Source organism: Leptodactylus fuscus, chromosome 7, assembly GCF_031893055.1.
Source record: "Leptodactylus fuscus isolate aLepFus1 chromosome 7, aLepFus1.hap2, whole genome shotgun sequence".
In the NCBI taxonomy this organism is placed as follows: domain Eukaryota; kingdom Metazoa; phylum Chordata; class Amphibia; order Anura; family Leptodactylidae; genus Leptodactylus; species Leptodactylus fuscus.
The window spans coordinates 153566175-153590349 of NC_134271.1; the positions used below are offsets into that span (position 1 = coordinate 153566175).

The following is a 24175-nucleotide window of genomic DNA, read 5'->3' on the forward strand; positions in this document are numbered from 1 at the left end:
TGAGAGCGGAGAAATAAGAATGTCTGTTACTATTGGTCCTATTATAAAGTACCTGTACATGGGGTCCGGTACCTACAGTAATGGGAATGATCCCAGCAGGAGGGGAATGTGCTGAGCGTGTGACCCATGTGCTTGTTAGTAAGGGGGAGGGGAGCTACCATATATGTGCCCACTGATGGGTATGAGGGCTCAGCACTATGTGCACCGCTCACAACATCCAATTCACATATTTTTTTTCTTAACTGGGTGAAAATCTCCAGAGACTACAAATGGCAGATACTGTCACCTGTTTTCTGTGTATTGTGCCACAGCCCAGATGGAGGGGAGCGGAGGATGGGAGTAGTAGTGGTAGATGCTGCCACCGGATAGGCCAAGTGTCCTCAGCCACTCTCCCCAGCTCTGCTCCTAGGCCGGACACCGGTGAGGGGCTGCTGTGCTACCTGATGGCGGTGGTAGATGGTAGTGGTGGTAGACTGACCCTCACTGCTAGCACCATAGATATCCCTATTACATGTATAAGACTAGCACTGGGGAGATTCTTAGCACACGGCACTACTGGGTATGATATGGAGGCGGTATTATTTATATATCACACAAGAGGTGCCCCCCCCCCCCCAAAGAAAAGGATATAAAACAGAACTTGTAATAAATATAGGTTAAAACTAGTATATAAGACGGGACGACGTATAGCCCCTATGTTAGCTACAAATAGATAGTGGTGCTAAGGCCACACACCCAACCCCTGCGCCTACTTAGACACAAGAGCAGTCCCTGGTGTTAGAAAGTTGCTATTACACTGTGGAGATGCAATTAGAAACCACAAACCATGTATGACATGATGTGGCTGATGTAGATAGATTTCCACACCAAGATGGAATGTGTCAGATGAATAGACAGGGGGCGGTATTGCCTCTAGGTTACAGGCCTGGCCCAGATAATAGCCCATCTGTTACATAATACACAGTTCACTGTCAGGAGTCCATTGTAGGAGCAGCGCTGGGCAGGGGAAGACTAATACATTAGATTGCCTTCATGCTGCATTCACAAAGTGTCACGTCTTATTTATAAAGAGTTGTGACATCCCATTCCTAGTTGTGGGGTATATTTTGGGGGTATATTGATAGGGGTGCAGCAATATCATGGCATCCCCTGAGCATATTAGCTCCGTACCCTCTATTGTTATCTATATACATTATATTTGGGATAATATAACAGAGTAGATCCCCCTTATCAGAGAGGAGTTCTCCCTTATGGTCTTACATTTTATGTTTATTCAGATGGACCTAGATATTCCTCACACAGTCGGCTGTAGATTATTGTATTGTCAGAAGGTTTATCGTTATAGTTTATTTCCCTGGGACCAGTGCTGTGATATTATAGGGGTTGTGGATGGCTTTGTATGTTAGCGTTAATAGCTTGAACTCAATTCGCTGGGCTATGGGTAACCAGTGGAGGGACTGGCAGAGGGGAGCAGTCGATGAGGATCGGGGGCTGAGGTGGATTAAGCGAGCAGCGCAGTTTAGGGTGGACTGGAGGGGGGCGAGGGTGTTAGCTGGGAGTCCATGCAGAAGGGTGTTGCAGTAGTCTAGGCGGGAGATTATGAGGGCCTGGACGAGCATCTTGGTAGTTTCTGGGGTGAGGAAGGAGCGGATTCGGTGGATGTTCTTGAGCTGGAGGCGACAAGAGGTGTTGAGGGTTTGAATATGTGACTTGAAGGATAAGTCAGAGTCCAGGGTTACCCCAAGGCATCAGGCCTGTGGGACAGGGGTAAGTGGGGTTCCATTAACTTTGATAGATGGGTCGGGTGGGGGGGCCATACAGGATGGGCTGAAGATGATAAACTCTGTTTTATCCATGTTGAGTTTGAGAAAGCGGGAGGAGAGGAAGGAGGCTACGGCAGCTAAACAATCTGGAACTCTGGCCAGCAGGGAGGCAATGTCAGGTCCAGAGATGTATATTTGGGTGTCATCGGCATAGCAATGGTACTGGAAACCATGGGATTCTATGAGTTGGCCCAGGCCAAGGGTTATCCACCTCGGCCTATAGGCCAACTACCACAAAAAAACAGAATAATCTCTCAAAAAGTATATAAATTTATTGAAAAATTACATAAAAATAACAATATATTCAGAAGCAATGGTGCAACCAGCAATAGATGCAATGAACATACATACTAGTAGGTTTTCACGATATACTCAATAAATAGTCAATGCAATGCTCCATAATATAGCATTTTAAGAAAGTGAATGTCACTGGCTATATAAGAATAAATATAAAAACTTGGAATTACCAAAAGCATACTAGGTTACAAGGCCAATGATTTAACACTTAGTGTTGAAAGAGCAACATTGCAGACATGAGAAGATAGCATATGAACTACTTAGGACATTACCTCTATGTATTTCATGCACCGATACGCGCCCCGACGCGCGTTTCACCACACAAGTGGCTTCGTCAGGGGGAAAATAGCTGTATGGCTGAATGTTTAATGCCAAATATATATAGTGTCCGGGTAATTTTTAGATTCCGTTCAGCTGCCCTGCGTGTCTAAGCTCCAATCGGAGCTGCCGCACATTGTAAACATACCCGCGTACTCCAAAATAGCCATTGCGCATGCGCAAGTATTTCAAAGCATCGCGAGATGCCTGTATTATGACGAGCGAGCCAATATGTACTGCGCATGTGCGGGGAAGACACGCTAATCGCCGCATCCAGTAAAAAGTCCACACATCTATAAGAACCAACGTAATATACTAAATTTAGACTGTTAATATATGGCTACAAAAAGAGTGATTTGGTGTATACTGCATATATAGAGGAGATTGCCCTAAGGTACAGCTACTTAGACTTTGAAAAGAGACACACCATCATTCCTTGCAGCAAAACATTTTCAATGATGAAAAGCAGTATGATTACCGCAACAATAACGCATGCAATGTGAATAGTATCAAAGACTATAAATACAAATTAAAACAAAAAAATATAAAAATAATAATTATATAAACATAGTGCAAAAATTATATATAGACATGATACAAAAAATGAAATAAAGTGACGTGAATAGTGAAAAAGTGCGCAGTGGCGAAGTGAATAAAGCAATGTGAATAATATATACATGATAATAGACTTTAATAAAATCATAATCATCTATCCTATAAACAATCTTTGCAATAAATACCATAATAAAGTGCAAGTACATAATAAAGTGCATAATGTATATATCATTTAAGTATAATAATAAATGTTACATAATATTAATGTAGATGCGTTTCAGTTTTCAATTTATTGGGTCTTTTTTTATATTTTCTATTGTTCTTATGATGGTTCATGTACTGTAAATACCCGAACACTATATAAAAAAACAAAAAATCAAAAAATAAAAAATGAAAAAAGAGAAGAGAAAGTAAAATTAATATTAATAAAAATATATAAATGGCGGTAGTGTGCGTGCATATACATATACAACCGTACATATATATACACACACACACACGCTCATAATACATCCAATATACAAAAGTGCTCATTCAGCCAATTAGCACTAAGAATATAAAACATGACGACTGCAGATAAAAACTGGAGGCTAGAAAGAAGAGAGAGAGAGAAAAAAAAGAGAGAGAAAAAAAGAGAAAGAAAGAAAGAAAGAAAGAAAGAAAAAAAAAAAAAAAAAAAAGAAAAAAAAAAGAAAAAAGAAAAAAGAAGAAAAAAGGAGAAAAAGAAAAAGAAAAAAGAAAGAAAAAGAAACAAAAGAATAGAAAAGTAATTATAAAATTGCAAAATTACAAGAAAGGAGCATATTGAATGTTATCGTTCAAACCTTTCGGATGAAGTGTCTCAAGAGTAAAGATCCAGCGGGACTCTTTTTGCGCTAAAGTACGTTTCCAATCGCCAGAGCGTGAAGTTGGAACCACTTGGTCGATTGCCCTCATTCTCAACAAAGAAGGATCTGAATCATGATGAATTTTAAAATGTTTAGGTAATGTCTTCAGTAGAGAGATGTTGTTTTCATCCCTTGAGTTACGGATATCTATATAGTGTTCTCTAATTCTTTTTTTGAACTCACGACTAGTGAGGCCAATATAGATAAGGCCACAAGGGCATGTTGCAAAATATATAACTCCTTTTGACAAACAATTCAAGGAATGACGTATTTGGTAGAGCCTTGTTCCCTCCGAATTCCGAAAATCCTTAACACTGTCAACATTTTGGCATGCTATACATTGACCACAAGGCCTGCATCCCCAAGTTGGTTTTGAAGCTCCAAAAATATATTGCCGTGGATTGATAGTATAATGGCTCTTTACCAACATGTCTCTCAAATTTTTTGATCTTCGATATGTTATCTTTGGATATGTATCAACATATTTTCTCAAAACAGGATCTTGGGTGAGTATGTGCCAATGTTTATTTAAGGTGCGATTCATCTCATGATGTCTAGAATTATAGGATGTAATAAATCTTACTTGATCGCTGGTGGTTGATGGTTTCATACGGGGACGAAGTGCATCTTTTCTCTGAACTGAAGCAGCTCGTTTAAAGCCTTTTTGTATGTATTCTTCATCATAACCTCTTTCACGAAATCTCCTGGTGAGATCCAGGGAAGCTTCAAAGAAGGAATCCTCTGTAGAACAGATCCTTCTAGTTCTTGCAAATTGACCAATAGGTATACTCTGTACCAAGTGTCTTGGATGGGATGTCTGAAAGTGTAGTAATGAGTTAGTAGACGTATCTTTACGGTATAATCTTGTTTGTATATCTCCATTACTGTCAGTAGTGAGTTTTACATCCAAAAATTGAATTTCATGATGGCTGAAACTATATGTCAAAAAAATATTCTTATTATTCCTATTCAAGTGTCCCATAAAGGTGTTTAATTGTTCTGGAGTACCCTGCCAGATGATGAATATGTCATCGATAAACCTCCCCCAGTAGTGGACATATTCCACGCCTGGGGGAGGGTCGACGAGAAAAATGAGACGCTCCCACATGCCTAAAAAAAGATTAGCATAGGGGGGCGCACAAGACGCCCCCATTGCCGTTCCTTGGCATTGCAAAAAGAAACTATCCTTAAAAGTAAAGAAGTTGTGTGTAAGTGCGAATCGTAGTAGCTTAAGGATGAACTCACCTAGAGACGTATCAAGGGAAGACATACGTATAGCTTCATGGACCGCTTCCAATCCATCATCATGTTTTATAGAAGTGTACAAAGATTCAACGTCACAAGTGACCATCATCATATCTGGATCCAAATGAATTCCATCAATCTTCTGCAGGAAATGAGTAGTATCCTTTAAGTAAGAAGGCAGATTTTCTACCAGTGGTTTTAGATAATGGTCAATGTATTGACAGATAGGTTCACACAAATTGTTATTGCCAGAGACAATAGGCCTACCTGGAGGAATCAGCGGGTTTTTGTGTATCTTAGGAAGGAAATATAGAGTAGCAATAGATGGTGAACTTGGTAACAGGTAGGAAAACTGATCCTTTGTAATAATTCCCTCTGAGACTGCTTCCTGTAGAATTGAAGATAGTTCAGAGGTGAATTTTAAAAGGGGATTAAAAGTGAGTTTTTTATATAAAGCAGCATTTTTTAAATGTTTAAACGCTTCCTTCTCATACATTGATCTTGGCCATAATACAATGTTGCCTCCTTTATCCGAAGGTTTTATAATTAAATCAGTCATATCCTGTAATTCCCTAAGTGCATTTCTCTGTTGTTTATTCAAATTATCTCTACAAATGGTAGGAGATATTTTTTTAAGATCTAAACTGACTAAGTTTACAAAGGTCTCAACTGAATGGGATAATGAGACAGGAGGGAATTTTTTTGATGGTGGAATCAACCTTTTGGGAAACTTACTTGGATCAAAGGGTTGTGTTTCCTCAGATAATTCCTCTAAAATCTGTAAGGCCATTTGCTCTTCTTCGGTTTGAAAAATAGCTGCTGCTGATGTATTATCAAAAATCTTTTTAAATATCAGTTTCCGTGCGAATAAATGCAGATCCTTGATTACCTCAAATGGATCAAATCTAGAGGTTGGAGAAAAATTTAATCCTAGACTTAACACTTCCTGTTGTGACGTAGTGAGAACGCAATTAGACAAATTTATAATTTGCAATTGATTCACCGTGCTCCTTACCATATTTGAAGCAGACATGGAAGTATGTTTTTTCCGATTGGTCCCTTCCATATTTTCCTGTTTCCTTTTGTATTGTCGTGTAAATTGTCTGTCTCGTGAATTCGAAGCATGAGATGAATCGCCACCAGTAGAGTGATAGGAAGAGACAGATGAAGATCTGCTTCTTCCTGAATTAGAGTTATATCTCCATTTGTACACTTTATTATTTTGAAAATCTAAAGAGTCGCGCTGATACTTTTTTCCTTTTGTTTCACGTATATGTTTCTCGGTTTGATTAATTGCATCATCAATCTCTTTCTTAAAAATCTCCAGTTCTGAATTTGATAACTTCTTTTTTAAATCACGTTCAAGTTTTTCAATATCTGTGGTGAGTTCATCAACCATTTTCGAATTATATTCTATGATCAATTCCATTAGGGACTTACTTGCTCCATTACATATGGTTTCCCATTTATTCAGAAATTCCTGATGTAATTCATTGAATGATGGAGGAATTTGAATTCGTAGGCCCCTAGGTATCAGCTGTTTACTTATATAATTCTCCAAAAAAGATTTATTCCACCACACTTTAAGTTGTTTAATCTGTTGTTGTTTGAATTGTTGTTTAATCTCACGAATTGAACGTTGATCTGCAGTCTCAGAAGGTGCACCATTACCTCCAAAAACAGAATCTAATTGGATGCGCCATGACGCTTCCCTGGCCCGAGAAAACCGAGAAACATATACGTGAAACAAAAGGAAAAAAGTATCAGCGCGACTCTTTAGATTTTCAAAATAATAAAGTGTACAAATGGAGATATAACTCTAATTCAGGAAGAAGCAGATCTTCATCTGTCTCTTCCTATCACTCTACTGGTGGCGATTCATCTCATGCTTTGAATTCACGAGACAGACAATTTACACGACAATACAAAAGGAAACAGGAAAATATGGAAGGGACCAATCGGAAAAAACATACTTCCATGTCTGCTTCAAATATGGTAAGTAGCACGGTGAATCAATTGCAAATTATAAATTTGTCTAATTGCGTTCTCACTACGTCACAACAGGAAGTGTTAAGTCTAGGATTAAATTTTTCTCCATCCTCTAGATTTGATCCATTTGAGGTAATCAAGGATCTGCATTTATTCGCACGGAAACTGATATTTAAAAAGATTTTTGATAATACATCAGCAGCAGCTATTTTTCAAACCGAAGAAGAGCAAATGGCCTTACAGATTTTAGAGGAATTATCTGAGGAAACACAACCCTTTGATCCAAGTAAGTTTCCCAAAAGGTTGATTCCACCATCAAAAAAATTCCCTCCTGTCTCATTATCCCATTCAGTTGAGACCTTTGTAAACTTAGTCAGTTTAGATCTTAAAAAAATATCTCCTACCATTTGTAGAGATAATTTGAATAAACAACAGAGAAATGCACTTAGGGAATTACAGGATATGACTGATTTAATTATAAAACCTTCGGATAAAGGAGGCAACATTGTATTATGGCCAAGATCAATGTATGAGAAGGAGGCGTTTAAACATTTAAAAAATGCTGCTTTATATAAAAAACTCACTTTTAATCCCCTTTTAAAATTCACCTCTGAACTATCTTCAATTCTACAGGAAGCAGTCTCAGAGGGAATTATTACAAAGGATCAGTTTTCCTACCTGTTACCAAGTTCACCATCTATTGCTACTCTATATTTCCTTCCTAAGATACACAAAAACCCGCTGATTCCTCCAGGTAGGCCTATTGTCTCTGGCAATAACAATTTGTGTGAACCTATCTGTCAATACATTGACCATTATCTAAAACCACTGGTAGAAAATCTGCCTTCTTACTTAAAGGATACTACTCATTTCCTGCAGAAGATTGATGGAATTCATTTGGATCCAGATATGATGATGGTCACTTGTGACGTTGAATCTTTGTACACTTCTATAAAACATGATGATGGATTGGAAGCGGTCCATGAAGCTATACGTATGTCTTCCCTTGATACGTCTCTAGGTGAGTTCATCCTTAAGCTACTACGATTCGCACTTACACACAACTTCTTTACTTTTAAGGATAGTTTCTTTTTGCAATGCCAAGGAACGGCAATGGGGGCGTCTTGTGCGCCCCCCTATGCTAATCTTTTTTTAGGCATGTGGGAGCGTCTCATTTTTCTCGTCGACCCTCCCCCAGGCGTGGAATATGTCCACTACTGGGGGAGGTTTATCGATGACATATTCATCATCTGGCAGGGTACTCCAGAACAATTAAACACCTTTATGGGACACTTGAATAGGAATAATAAGAATATTTTTTTGACATATAGTTTCAGCCATCATGAAATTCAATTTTTGGATGTAAAACTCACTACTGACAGTAATGGAGATATACAAACAAGATTATACCGTAAAGATACGTCTACTAACTCATTACTACACTTTCAGACATCCCATCCAAGACACTTGGTACAGAGTATACCTATTGGTCAATTTGCAAGAACTAGAAGGATCTGTTCTACAGAGGATTCCTTCTTTGAAGCTTCCCTGGATCTCACCAGGAGATTTCGTGAAAGAGGTTATGATGAAGAATACATACAAAAAGGCTTTAAACGAGCTGCTTCAGTTCAGAGAAAAGATGCACTTCGTCCCCGTATGAAACCATCAACCACCAGCGATCAAGTAAGATTTATTACATCCTATAATTCTAGACATCATGAGATGAATCGCACCTTAAATAAACATTGGCACATACTCACCCAAGATCCTGTTTTGAGAAAATATGTTGATACATATCCAAAGATAACATATCGAAGATCAAAAAATTTGAGAGACATGTTGGTAAAGAGCCATTATACTATCAATCCACGGCAATATATTTTTGGAGCTTCAAAACCAACTTGGGGATGCAGGCCTTGTGGTCAATGTATAGCATGCCAAAATGTTGACAGTGTTAAGGATTTTCGGAATTCGGAGGGAACAAGGCTCTACCAAATACGTCATTCCTTGAATTGTTTGTCAAAAGGAGTTATATATTTTGCAACATGCCCTTGTGGCCTTATCTATATTGGCCTCACTAGTCGTGAGTTCAAAAAAAGAATTAGAGAACACTATATAGATATCCGTAACTCAAGGGATGAAAACAACATCTCTCTACTGAAGACATTACCTAAACATTTTAAAATTCATCATGATTCAGATCCTTCTTTGTTGAGAATGAGGGCAATCGACCAAGTGGTTCCAACTTCACGCTCTGGCGAATGGAAACGTACTTTAGCGCAAAAAGAGTCCCGCTGGATCTTTACTCTTGAGACACTTCATCCGAAAGGTTTGAACGATAACATTCAATATGCTCCTTTCTTGTAATTTTGCAATTTTATAATTACTTTTCTATTCTTTTGTTTCTTTTTCTTTCTTTTTTCTTTTTCTTTTTCTCCTTTTTTCTTCTTTTTTCTTTTTTCTTTTTTCTTTTTTTTTTTTTTTTTTTTTTCTTTCTTTCTTTCTTTCTTTCTTTCTTTCTCTTTTTTTCTCTCTCTTTTTTTTCTCTCTCTCTCTTCTTTCTAGCCTCCAGTTTTTATCTGCAGTCGTCATGTTTTATATTCTTAGTGCTAATTGGCTGAATGAGCACTTTTGTATATTGGATGTATTATGAGCGTGTGTGTGTGTGTATATATATGTACGGTTGTATATGTATATGCACGCACACTACCGCCATTTATATATTTTTATTAATATTAATTTTACTTTCTCTTCTCTTTTTTCATTTTTTATTTTTTGATTTTTTGTTTTTTTATATAGTGTTCGGGTATTTACAGTACATGAACCATCATAAGAACAATAGAAAATATAAAAAAAGACCCAATAAATTGAAAACTGAAACGCATCTACATTAATATTATGTAACATTTATTATTATACTTAAATGATATATACATTATGCACTTTATTATGTACTTGCACTTTATTATGGTATTTATTGCAAAGATTGTTTATAGGATAGATGATTATGATTTTATTAAAGTCTATTATCATGTATATATTATTCACATTGCTTTATTCACTTCGCCACTGCGCACTTTTTCACTATTCACGTCACTTTATTTCATTTTTTGTATCATGTCTATATATAATTTTTGCACTATGTTTATATAATTATTATTTTTATATTTTTTTGTTTTAATTTGTATTTATAGTCTTTGATACTATTCACATTGCATGCGTTATTGTTGCGGTAATCATACTGCTTTTCATCATTGAAAATGTTTTGCTGCAAGGAATGATGGTGTGTCTCTTTTCAAAGTCTAAGTAGCTGTACCTTAGGGCAATCTCCTCTATATATGCAGTATACACCAAATCACTCTTTTTGTAGCCATATATTAACAGTCTAAATTTAGTATATTACGTTGGTTCTTATAGATGTGTGGACTTTTTACTGGATGCGGCGATTAGCGTGTCTTCCCCGCACATGCGCAGTACATATTGGCTCGCTCGTCATAATACAGGCATCTCGCGATGCTTTGAAATACTTGCGCATGCGCAATGGCTATTTTGGAGTACGCGGGTATGTTTACAATGTGCGGCAGCTCCGATTGGAGCTTAGACACGCTGGGCAGCTGAACGGAATCTAAAAATTACCCGGACACTATATATATTTGGCATTAAACATTCAGCCATACAGCTATTTTCCCCCTGACGAAGCCACTTGTGTGGTGAAACGCGCGTCGGGGCGCGTATCGGTGCATGAAATACATAGAGGTAATGTCCTAAGTAGTTCATATGCTATCTTCTCATGTCTGCAATGTTGCTCTTTCAACACTAAGTGTTAAATCATTGGCCTTGTAACCTAGTATGCTTTTGGTAATTCCAAGTTTTTATATTTATTCTTATATAGCCAGTGACATTCACTTTCTTAAAATGCTATATTATGGAGCATTGCATTGACTATTTATTGAGTATATCATGAAAACCTACTAGTATGTATGTTCATTGCATCTATTGCTGGTTGCACCATTGCTTCTGAATATATTGTTATTTTTATGTAATTTTTCAATAAATTTATATACTTTTTGAGAGATTATTCTGTTTTTTTGTGGTAGTTGGCCTATAGGCCGAGGTGGATAGTTCTTATAAATACTACCTAGATTTGCCCTATATTTTTTTGTCTGACCAGGCCAAGGGTGTAGATGGAGAACAGGAGGGGTCCTAGGACGGAGCCTTGGGGGACACCTACAGAGAGAGGGCGAGGTGAGGAGGTGGTGTGCGAGTGGGAGACGCTGAATGTGCGGTTGGTGAGGTATGAGGAGATCCAAGAAAGGGCCAAGTCTGAGATACCAAGGGATGAGAGAATTTCTAACAGGAGGGAGTGGTCAGCTGTGTCAAAGGCAGAGGAGAGGTCAAGGAGGAGGAGGACAGAGTAATGGCGCTTGGCTTTGGCGGTTAGCAGGTCATTTGGTGACTTTTGTTAGGGCAGTTTCAGTGGAGTGCCGGGGTCTGAAGCCTGACTGAAGTCTGTCAAAGAGCAGGTTGGACGAGAGATAGGAGGAGAGTTCTGAGTGGACGTGTTGCTCAAGAAGTTTTGAGGCGTACGGGAGCAGTGAGATGGGACGATAGTTGGCAGGAGAGGACGGGTCCAGGGACGGTTTCTTAAGTATAGGAGTGACAGTGGCGTGTTTGAAGGCTGAGGGGAAGGATCCACTGGTTAGGGATAGATCGAAGAGATGGGTTAGGGCTGGGGTGATAACTTCAGTGAGCTTGGGGATGAGGTGTGACTGGATCGGGTCAAGCGCGCAGGAGGTGAGGTGGGATTTGGAGATTAGGGAGGAGAGTTTTTCGTCCGTGATGGAGGGAGAGAGGGAGAGATGAGGATTTATTTGCTGACAAGGCTGGTTTGGGGTGGAAAAGTGGATTTTACAAGAAGTGGCAGAACAATAGTGATTAGAGGGAGAAACATTTCTGTTGGTCAAGTGAGTAGTTTACAGCAGTTGGATTATGTTACCTTCTGTTCCAATTCTGGCAGAATCCTGAAGCCTACACTTAGTTGCACACTTGCATTGCACAATGGATTGCAAAATGACCAAGGCCAAATGACCTAAGCTATTACATTTATACAGGCCAGGTCTGTTAGATGTCTATCAGGTGTGAATAGAGTGTGTATTTAAGCAGACGCACTCAGGCCAGAATCAAAGAAAAGGAAATGAGACAGGGGGAAGAAACACAGCAGGGATTACAGACAGGTATCACAAATGATGTAATATACACACATACCATCAGAAAGATTGAGTGACAATAGCAGGCAGGAAATCAGTTATACAGGGCACAGGCGTATATTTCATGTGCTATATACACACACATACCATTTATTCATAAAAAACTAGGAAATGTGAAAAAAAATGCAATTTTTAAAATGTGAAATTCTCTGCTTTTCAGGCAGATAGTTATACGACCCAAATACATGAATAAATATTATCTACCATATCTCTCCTTTATATCGGCATCATCTTTTGATTGTCTGTTAATTTATTTTGGATGTTACAAGGCTTACAAGTGTAACAGCGATTTTCCAGATTTACAAGAAAATTCCCCAAACCAATTTTTTAGGGAGCACTTCAGTTCTGAAAAGAATTATAAAGGCCTATATAATAGAAACCCCCATAAATCACCCCATTTGCAAAACTACACCCCTCAAATTATTCAAAACAGAATTTGGGATGTTTGTTAACCCTTTAAGCATTTCATAAGAATAAAAATAATATGGAGGTGAAATTTAGACATTTAATTTTTTTTCACTAATACATTCATTTAGACCAGTCTTTCTCAAAGTGGGCGATAACGCCCCCTTGTGGGCGCTGGAGGCCTATAGGGGGGCAGTAAAGGGCACAGAAAAGATTGGGGGGCGTTGAAGCGGTTTAGGGGGGCGATGGCTAATTTAAAGGGGTGGTATCATAATAATGATTCTATCTATACTGCTTGTTAATGTGGATTTAAGACTTTTCCTAAATACATTGCTTCAGCAAAACTGCTTTGTTTGTCCACTATCTTACTTTATTCACTTCATTCTGGACACTAGCACCTGGCCCCCTGCTCATTGCTGAGGGAGCCACATGACGTAGCTCCCTGCTGTGTGTGAGGGGGGGCTGAGTGTATGGAGCCAGCCTGTGTCTGCACTACACATACACATCACATACACATGACGTAGCTCCCTGCTGTATGTGGGCTGAGTGTACGGAGCCAGCCTGTGTCTGCACCACACATACACATCACATACACATCACCTAGCTCCCTGCTGTGAGATAGAGGGGGGGGGGGTGGAATAAGTGCTGCTTTCTTATATAAAGCAGTCTAAATCATACTGGGCTAAAGGACCTGGTCTCTCTGTTCACTAGGATAAAGCTTTATTATATAGAGCAGGCTGCTAGTGGGCAGAGGAGCCAGGTCCTTTAGGAAACTCCGTACAAGGTAAATCCAAGTCTACAGGACCTTTTGATGACATCACAGGCCCTTCAGTCATCCCATAGGATCACGCTATGTGGTGGGCGGAGCTACACGCTAATTTGGGGGTGGGGCTAATTGACGCGAGCAAACAGGAGGAAAGAAGATTTTTAGGCAGCTTAGAAGGCAGATCAAGCTTCATGAGGCTACCCCTTTAAAATTGTTTTTTTGCTTTTAACACAAACTTTACTGCTCCTAACACACATAATTTAATTATTAACATAATGACTGCGATTGTGATTCTTAAGATGTAGTAAAGTAAAAAAATTTGGGGGGGGCGCTAGAAAATAATTAATTCTCGAAGTGGGCGGTAGACAAAATAAGTTTGAGAACCTCTGATTTAGACCAAAAATAACACATTCACAAAGGGTTAAAGGAGAAAATGCATCTAACAGTTTGTTATGCACAAAAATCCCCCACATGTGGGTGTAAACTGATATTTGGGCACACGGCAGTGCATGGAAGGAAAGGAGCGACACTGGGTGTTTGAACAGCAGATTTTGCTGGAATAGTTTTCAGGCGCCATGTCTCATTTGCAGTGCCCCTAGAGGACCAAAACAATGGAAACCCCCCAAAATCGACCCCTTTTTAGAAACTACACCCCTCACAGAATTTATCAAGTGGTATAGTGAGCATTTTGACCCTACAGCTGTTTCACAGATTTTACTAACATTGGGGATGTGTAAATGAAAAATTACTAAAATGTCCCTTTATCCCCAGTTTTCATTTTCACAAGGGGTTAAAGGAGTAAAAGCCCCCACAGTTTGTTAAACAATTTCTCCTGAACACGGCAATACCCCATATGTGGCTATAATCTGCTGTATGGGAACATGGCGGGGCTTGGAATGGAAGGAGCGCTATTTGGCTTTTGGAGGGAAGATTTTGCTGGAATATTTTTTAGGTCCCATGTTGCATTAGCTGAGCCCCTAGAGTACCAATACAGTGGAACCCCCCTAAAACTGACCCCATTTTGGAAACTACACCCCCCACAGAACATATCAAAGGGTAGAGTGAGCATTTTGACCCTACAGCTGTTTCACAGATTTTATTAACATTGGGGCATGAAAAATTACTTTTTTTTCCAATAAACCATCAATTTAGCCCCAAATTTTTCATTTTCACAAGAGGATAAAGGAGAACAAGCTCCCTAAAGACCGTTACACAATTTCTCCTGAACACGGAAATGCCCCATATGTGGTAATAATCTGCTGTATGGGAACATGGTGGGGCTTGGAATGGGAAGAGCGCTATTTGGCTTTTGAAGGGCAGATTTTGCTGGAATATTTTTTAGGTGCCATGTTGCATTTGCAGAGCCCCTAGAGTACCAATACAGTGGAAACCCCCTAAAAGTGATCCCATTTTGGAAACTACACCCCTCATAGAATTTATATAGGGGTAGAGTGAGCACTTTGGCCTCACAGCTGTTTCACAGATTTTATTAACATTGGGACGTAAAAATGAAAATTTAAGTTTTTTCCAATAAATCGTCCATTTAGCGCCATAGTTTTAATTTTGCAAGTGGTTAAAGAAAAAAAGCCCCCCACAGTTTGTTACACAATTTTTCCTGAACACAACAATACCCCATATGTGGCCATAATCTGCTGTATGGGTACAGGGTGGGACTCAGAATGGGAAGAGCAGATTTTGGGGGAATAGTTTTCAGGTGCCATGTCACACTTGCTGAGCCCCTACAGTACAAATACAATGGAAACCCCTCAAAAGTGACCCCATTTTAGAAACTACACCCGTCAAGGAATGAGTCTAAAAATGCTTCCCAAAAATTAATGTACAAAATGAAAATGAAATGAAAATTTAAATTTTGAAAGAAATCTGCCATTTCGGTGCCCAGTACGTTGCACCCACTTTGTGTTGTCAGAGACCTGCACTCCTAAAACTATTAAGTGGACCTTCCCGAGGGGCAAAAAATTATATATGCGGGTGTAAACTGCTACTTGGGCACACAGCAGGGCTCAGAAGGGAAGGAGCACTGCGCTTTTTAGCTTTTGGGGTACAGATTTAGAGGGACTTTCTGGGCGCCATGATGTTTTTGCAGAGCATTTTTAACCCTTGAGTGTTGCATTTATTTAGTTTCCAGAAATGAAATCGTAGCTGATAATGAGAAGTTAAAAATGAAATTTTTCCAGAGATTTGCCATTTCAGTGCCCGATATGTTGTGCCCGACTTATGTCAGCAGAGACACACACTCCAAAAACTGGTAAGCGGGTATCCCGGGCACAACCGCTTTAAGAGTGTTCATCTCTGATACAAGTCGAGCACAACATATTACTCACTGAAAGGACGGATTCCTGGAAAAATTGTCATTTTCACCTCTCTCAATCAGCTTCATATTCATTTATGGATAATAAGTTATAGCAACACTTGGGGGTTACAAATGCTTTTTGTACCCCTGGATAAATCCTTCAGGGGTGTAGTTTCCTAAATAAGGTCACATATCAGGGGATTCCACTTTACTGGCGTTTCAGATCTGCAAAAGTGTCATGGCATACAAAAGCCAAGCAGTCTGTGCTCCAAAAATCTAATAACCACCTGTACTGGGTCCAGGGGGCTCCACAGGACAGAGATGGCCCTTCTGATCAGCCTGTCAAGTCTATTTCTGTCCCTGGTTGATATACTGCTCCCCTAGCAGGCCACACCGAAAAAGATGGCTGAAGCAACCACAGAGTTGAAGAAGGCCCTAAGAAGTGGCCCCTGGACTCCGAAGGCCCTCATCCTCCTGAGCAGGTAGAGTCTGCTGTGGCCCTTTTTGTGCAGCGCCTCCAGGTGATCAGTCCAGTCTATCTTATTATTGAGGAGCACACCCAGATACTTATAGGTCCTGACTATCTCAATGCATGTCCCTTGGATCTCTACCGGGGTCGGAGCACTTCTCCGTTTACTAAAGTCCACCATCTCCTTGGTCTTCCCAACATTAATCCTGAGCTGGTTCTGCTGGCACCATTCAACAAAGTTCCGATTTAAGTCTCTGTATTCCCTATCGTCACCATCAGTGATATGGCCGACTATAGCAGAGTCATCGGAGGACTTATGTAGGTAACAGCTGGAGGAGTTGTGCCTAAAGTCAGCAGTGTACAATGTGAAGAGAAATGGGGCAAGAACTGTACCTTGTGGTGCCCCCGTACTACAAATCACAGTGTCAGACACACAGTCCTGGGCTCTCACATACTGAGGGCGGTTTGTCAGGTAGTCTAGGATCCAGTTGGACAGGTGATGGTCCACTCCACCAAGGTCCAGCTTCTCCCTCAGTAGCTCTGGCTGAATGGTGTTGATGGCACTGGAGAAATCAAAGAACATTATTCTCACAGTGTTTCCGGGTTTCTCCAGGTGAAAGAGAGCGCATGTTGCTGGAATACCTTTCCGACCACAGCCCTGTCCTCTCCGATCCCTCTGCGCCCTACACGTATTGGGTTTCGAAGTTGGACCTGTGGCTTGAACTTGCCCTATATGCCTTGGAGGTGCTGTCCTGTCCTGCCGCCAGCGTCCTATCTGAGAGGGTGTTCAGTGCAGCCGGTGGCATCATCACTGACAAGCGTACCCGCCTGTCAGCTGAGAGTGCCGACCGGCTCACTTTGATAAAATTGAACCACCACTGGATAGAGCCTTCGTTTTCGTTCCCACCTGTGTAAAGCACCCCAACATGAAACTCCATGTCTGTGCTCAACCTCTCCAATTCCTCCTCCGCATCCTCATACTCATCCACCATAAACATTGCACAATTCTGCTCCTACTAGGCTCCCTCCACCCTGATTTCCCACAACTCTGCTGGTTAAAGGCTCCTTCCACCATGACTTTTCCCAAACTGTGCTGGTTAGAGGCTCCCTCCATCATGACTTTCCCCAAACTGTGCTGGTTAGAGGCTCCCTCCACCATGAATTTCCCAAAACTTGGCTGGTTAGAGGCTCCCTCCATTATGAATACATTTGCAAAGAGCAAGTCCAGCGTTTTGTTGTATCTTGTGTGGCAGGTTACGTACTGAGTAAAGCCTGGTAGAGTGGATGCTGGAGAGACATGGTTGAAATCTCCAGACACCAGTAGGAGGGCATGGGGGTGAGATGATTGCAGCTCGCTCACAGCAGCATGGAGGACCTCACAGGCAGAGTCCTGGGTACACCAGTGTCATACATGTGCCCTAATATCAGTATATACCACATATGACATTACGTACATTATCCCGGGTACACCAGTGTCATACATGTGCCCTAATATCAGTATATACCACATATGACAAAACATACAATATCCTGGATACACCAGTGTCATACATGTGCCCTAATATCAGTATATACCACATATGACATTACGTACATTATCCTGGGTACACCAGTGTTATACATGTGCCCTAATATCAGTATATACCACATATGACATTACGTACATTATCCCGGGTACACCAGTGTCATACATGTGCCCTAATATCAGTGTCATGGAGCGAAGGTATACGTCTTCCTCCGGAGGATATCTTGAATCAACACGGACGCAAGAGGACGGGAGACAACAGCAATTTATTGTAATCGACAAAGTTAGTAGCCGGCGGCGGTCACATCAACCGTAATAACAATAAGTCCACAGAAGTCAAAATACAATGATAGCTTTCGTTCCTTGGTCCTGTAACTAAATCCTGGCTCTCTGCAGAGCTGTGCACAGGCCGGCTAACACATACTAACTGCTAGCTACATACTATATACTAAGACTGTTACATCCTATATCTGTGGGTGGGAAGGGCTGAGTCACAGATCCTTCCCCCCTCACCTATACCAAGGAGAGCAGACTCCCTGTCTACTATGGACAATGCACCGTCCAACATCTTCATGGGGACACAATCAGATTATCTCCACTCATTTTCCTCACTGGTCCTCACTAGTTAGAGGTATTTGCATACAATGTGCTAACACACTAGACCCCAATCAGCCAATTACACATTGATGTATACAACAGGTTAGAGAATACATTCCACACCAAATATATATTACACATGGCCTATAGTATAGACTCTAACCATCCCGTGACAACCCCTCCCCCTCTCAAAACATGTGCATGACACAATTGGCCTACACAGGTAAATTGGGGAATGCACATCAGTCTCTATAGCTCATATGTCCTCCTGCCAGGATAACCCATCTGCGTTCTGGTGTTGGCTCCCTCGGCGGTACTGAATGGTAAAGTTGTAGGGTTGAAGGGCTGGCATCTGGCAGAAAATCCGGTGGATCCATGTTGGCTTCTCCCTGAGCTTGGCTTCGGGTCACTGCTCCCACAAAGTGGCACTGTAGATTTCCAACATCGTTGCCTAACAGAACATCGGCCGGCAGCCCGCTCATCACACCAATTGTGCATCGTTTTGGTCCATAACCATAGTCGAGTTCCACGGTAGCTTTAGGAATACGTCTCCGAGTACCCCCTGCCAACTCGATAGAAAGGCCAGGGCCCTCCTCTAGGGCCTCAGGTCGAACCACTCGGGGGTCCGCTACCGTTAGGAAAGCTCCCGAGTCCCGGAATCCAACAACTGTTCGGCCATCCAGGAAGATCTCCTGCAAGTGCTTCCGCTGAGGGTTTGCGAGGTGTGTGGCAGAGGGCTGAATCCCATAGACCCCTGGAGGTGGAACAGATGGATCATTCATGGAGTCATCTGGAAATGGGGCCAAACTTTCTGTCCTAGGGGTGGTTCCCAGGTAGTGAATAGGCCGGGATGCCACTGTGGAACGTGCCCCCAAGTTAGCAGGGCAGCTAGCTTGCAAATGTCCAGGCCGCCCGCACCCAAAACATCTGCGCTCTAGAGTTCTTCCAGCAGGTCGTTGTCTAGGGACAGGGTTGTTCATAGCTGGAGGCCGATGGGCTGGGGCAGGGGTAGAGGGGGAATTGTAATCCTGAGGCCGGACACGCAAGGTGGGTGGCTGGCTGAAGGGTGTCTGGCGGACTGTGGTAGTTTTCCGCTCCTCTGCAAACAACCTCTTCCACTGCGGCTTGATGGTCAGGCCCTCATCTGCAAGGGAAGCAGCTTGCTCCACTGTGGCTGGGTTCCGTTCCAGCACCCACTCACGGATCTCAGCGGGGCACTGGGAAAAGAACTGTTCCTTAAGTATGACTTGGAGGATCTTATCGACTGTGACAGCCCCCTCTCCTTCTAGCCAGCGCTTGCATGCTTGCTTCAACTTGTGGGCGAACATGTGGAAGGAGCTTCCCCCATTGTAAGACAAAGAGCGGAACTGAACTCGGTAGGTCTCTGCAGTGACTGCATAATACTTCTGCACCGCTCTTTTAATGGCCTCATAGTCCCGCTGATCACTAGGGTCCATGGCTCTGAGAGCTTCCGCAGCCCCATCTCATAGGTGCCCCACCAGATACCGGACCCAATCCTTCTCTGGGACTTCCATCAGGCGGCACTGGTGTTCGAAGTCCTGAAAATATCCATCAACATCCCCAGCCGCTTCATCAAAGGTCTTGAAGTGTTTATGGGACACATATTGTGGTTATCTCACTGGCTGGGGGTCGGCGTTGGATTATAATTCCTCGTAGTTATCTCAGCCATTCGCATTTCATGCGCCATTCTTTCCTTTTCATGCGCCATTCTCTGTTCCTCCTTCTCCGTTTCCTGAGCCCTCTGTAATGCTCTACTCCTTTGCTCTGCAGTTGCTTCTAGCCCCAGCACTGCCAATTCCTCCTCATACAAAACAACCCATCTGCTCTTTTGGGTCTGTACCTGCCACTCCCGTATCTCTCCAGTCTCCTGGGGGCAGCCCTCCTCATGGTCGCTTTGCAGGGTCATCTCCTCCAGTGCCTCGATCAGTTGCTCTTTCGTTCTTCCCTGGTAACTCAGGTTTAGTTCCCAGGCCCTTACTTGTAGACTTGCCTTAGTCCAGTTCTTTTATTCTGAGGTTGTGGCTCCATTAATCGCTGGGCTGCTGTAGTCCATCTTGCTATCCGCTGTTGATCCCACTGCTTCCACCAGTTGTCACGGAGCGAAGGTATACGTCTTCCTCCGGAGGATATCTTGAATCAACACGAACGCAAGAGGACGGGAGACAACAGCAATTTATTGTAATCGACAAAGTTAGTAGCCGGCGGCAGTCACATCAACCGTAACAACAATAAGTCCACAGAAGTCACAATCCAATGATAGCTTTGGTTCCTTGGTCCTGTAACTAAATCCTGGCTCTCTGCAGAGCTGTTCACAGGCCGGCTAACACATACTAACTGCTAGCTACATACTATATACTAAGACTGTTACACCTATATCTGTGGGTGGGAAGGGCTGAGTCACAGATCCTTCCCCCCTCACCTATACCAAGGAGAGCAGACTCCCTGTCTACTATGGACAATGCACCGTCCAACATCTTCTTGAGGACACAATCAGATTATCTCCACCCATTGTCCTCACTAGTTAGAGGCATTTGCATACAATGTGCTAACACACTAGACCCCAATCAGCCAACTACACATTGATGTATACAACAGGTTAGAGAATACATTCCACACCAAATATATATTACACATGGCCTATAGTATAGACTCTAACCATCCCGTGACAACCAGTATATACCACATATGACATTACATACGTTATCCTGGATACACCAGTGTCATACATGTGCCCTAATATCAGTATATACCACATATGACATTACATACGTTATCCTGGGTACACCAGTGTCATACATGTGCCCTAATATCAGTATATACCACATATGACATTACATACGTTATCCTGGGTACACCAGTGTCATACATGTGCCCTAATATCAGTATATACCACATATGACATTACGTCCGTTATCCTGGGTACACCAGTGTCATACATGTGCCCTAACATCAGTATATACCGTATTTTTCGGACTATAAGACGCACAAATTTGGGGGGAAAAGAAGGGTGCGTCTTATAGTCCGAATGTGGCACCTGGCACCCGCTGTAATAGAGAGGCGGATGCCGGCAAGGGATAGATGCAGGTGCCGGGGCCTGAGACATGGCTACGCTCCTCTGCCCTGCATGAAGCCAGCAGCGGCAGGGGCGATGCTATTCCGCTCCTCCGTCCCCCCGCCGCTGGCTTCATGCAGGGCAGAGGAGCGCAGCGATGTCTCAGACCCCGGCACCTGCATCTATCCCTCGCCGGCATCCGCCTCTCTAGTACAGTGGATGCCGGGTCTGTAGTCTGGATTGGCGGCGCCTTCTCCCCCGGGGCCGGTCCCCACCGGCCCCATACCTGTGAAGTTGTAGGCCGGCTCCTGCGCAGCGATATCGCAGGAGCCGACCTGTTCGGGTGAGAGCCGGGAGCCTAATGAGGCTCCCAGGCCTGTCACTGCTGTATTAGTATTGCTGCTGAGTCTATGACCAGCCGTAATACTAATATACAGAATGTCCCATAGACGGCAATACAGTTGTATTGCCGTCTATGGGACTTGCAATCAAGTGACCGCAGGTTCAAGCCCCCGGGGCGGAATAAAATAGTAAAAACAAAAAAAAAAAAAAAAAAAAAAGAAAAGAAAAGCTTTAAAAATATATAATAATAATAGGAAAAAAGTTCTAAATCACTCCTTTCCCTAGAATATACAGTATATAACAGTAGAAAATCATATGTCATAAACCGCCGGGGTTTTTTTCAATACAAGGTGATCTAAGCAATAGATATTCCCCAAAATGGTAAACTAAAAAGTACATCTGGCCCCGCAAAAAAAAAAAAAACACTCTATGCGTCCCCGTACAGCTGCAGGGTCACCTGTCAATGTGGCCTTGCAGCTGCTGCAAAACTACAACTCCCATATATTAAATATTTTACCATTTTTTGCTTCAAAATTTTTTTTCCCTATTTTCCTCCTCTAAAACCGAGGTGCGTCTTATAGTCCGAAAAATACGGTACCACATAAGACATTACATACGTTATCCTGGGTACACCAGTGTCATACATGTGTCCTAATATCAGTATATACCACATATGACATTACGTACGTTATCCTGGGTACACCAATGTCATACATGTGCCCTAATATCAGTATATACCACATATGACATTACGTACGTTATCCGGGGTACACCAGTGTCATACATGTGTCCTAATATCAGTATATACCACATATGACATTACGTACGTTATCCTGGGTACACCAGTGTCATACATGTGCCCTAATATCAGTATATACCCACATATGACATTACGTACGTTATCCTGGGTTCACCAGTGTCATACATGTGCCCTAATATCAGTATATACCACATATGACATTACATACATTATCCCGGGTACACCAGGATCAGACATGTGTCCTAATATCAGTATATACCAAATATGACATTACGTCCGTTATCCGGGGTACACCAGTGTCATACATGTGCCCTAATATCAGTATATACCACATATGACATTACGTACGTTATCCTGGGTACACCAGTATCAGACATGTGTCCTAATATCAGTATATACCACATATGACATTACGTACGTTATCCCGTGTACACCACTGTCATACATGTGCAATAATATCAGTATATACCACATATGACATTACGTACGTTATCCCGGGTACACCAGTGTCATACATGTGCCCTAATATCAGTATATATCACATATGATATTATGTACTTTATCCCAGGTACACCAGTGTCATACATGTGTCCTAATATCAGTATATACCACATATGGCATTACATACGTTATCCGGGGTACACCAGTGTCATACATGTGCCCTAATATCAGTTTATACCACATATGACATTACGTACGTTATCCTGGGTACAGCAGTGTCATACATGTGCCCTAATATCAGTATATACCACATATGAAATTACGTACGTTATCCTGGGTACACCAGTGTCATACATGTGCCCTAATATCAGTATATACCACATATGACATTACGTACGTTATCCCGGGTACACCAGTGTCAAACATGTGCCCTAATATCAGTATATACCACATATGACATTACGTACGATATCCTGGGTACACCAGTGTCATACATGTGCCCTAATGTCAGTATATACCCACATATGACATTACGTACGTTATCCTGCGTACACCAGTATCAGACATGTGTCCTAATATCAGTATATATCACATATGACATTACATCCGTTATACGGGGTACACCAGTGTCATACATGTGCCCTAATATCAGCATAAAGCACATATGACATTACGTACGTTATCCTGGGTACACCAGTATCAGACATGTGTCCTAATATCAGTATATACCACATACGACATTACGTACGTTATCCCGGGTACACCACTGTCATACATGTGCAATAATATCAGTATATACCACATATGACATTACGTCCGTAATCTTGGTTACAACAGTGTCATACATGTGCGCTAATGTCAGTATATACCACATATGACATTACGTACGTTATCCCGGGTACACCAGTGTCATACATGTGCCCTAATATCAGTATATACCACATATGACATTACGTACGATATCCTGGGTACACAAGTGTCATACATGTGCCCTAATATCAGTATATACCCACATATGACATTACATACGTTATCCGGGGTACACCAGTGTCATACATGTGCCCTAATATCAGTATATACCACATATGACATTACGTACGTTATC

At 41.7% G+C, this 24175-nt stretch overlaps 1 protein-coding gene across 1 annotated transcript in view; it reads left to right on the forward strand.

The window, feature by feature from the left end:
- Positions 1-24175, forward strand: part of LOC142214652 (NACHT, LRR and PYD domains-containing protein 12-like) — a 177028-nt gene that overhangs the window by 58548 nt on the left and 94305 nt on the right. The window lies entirely within an intron of this gene.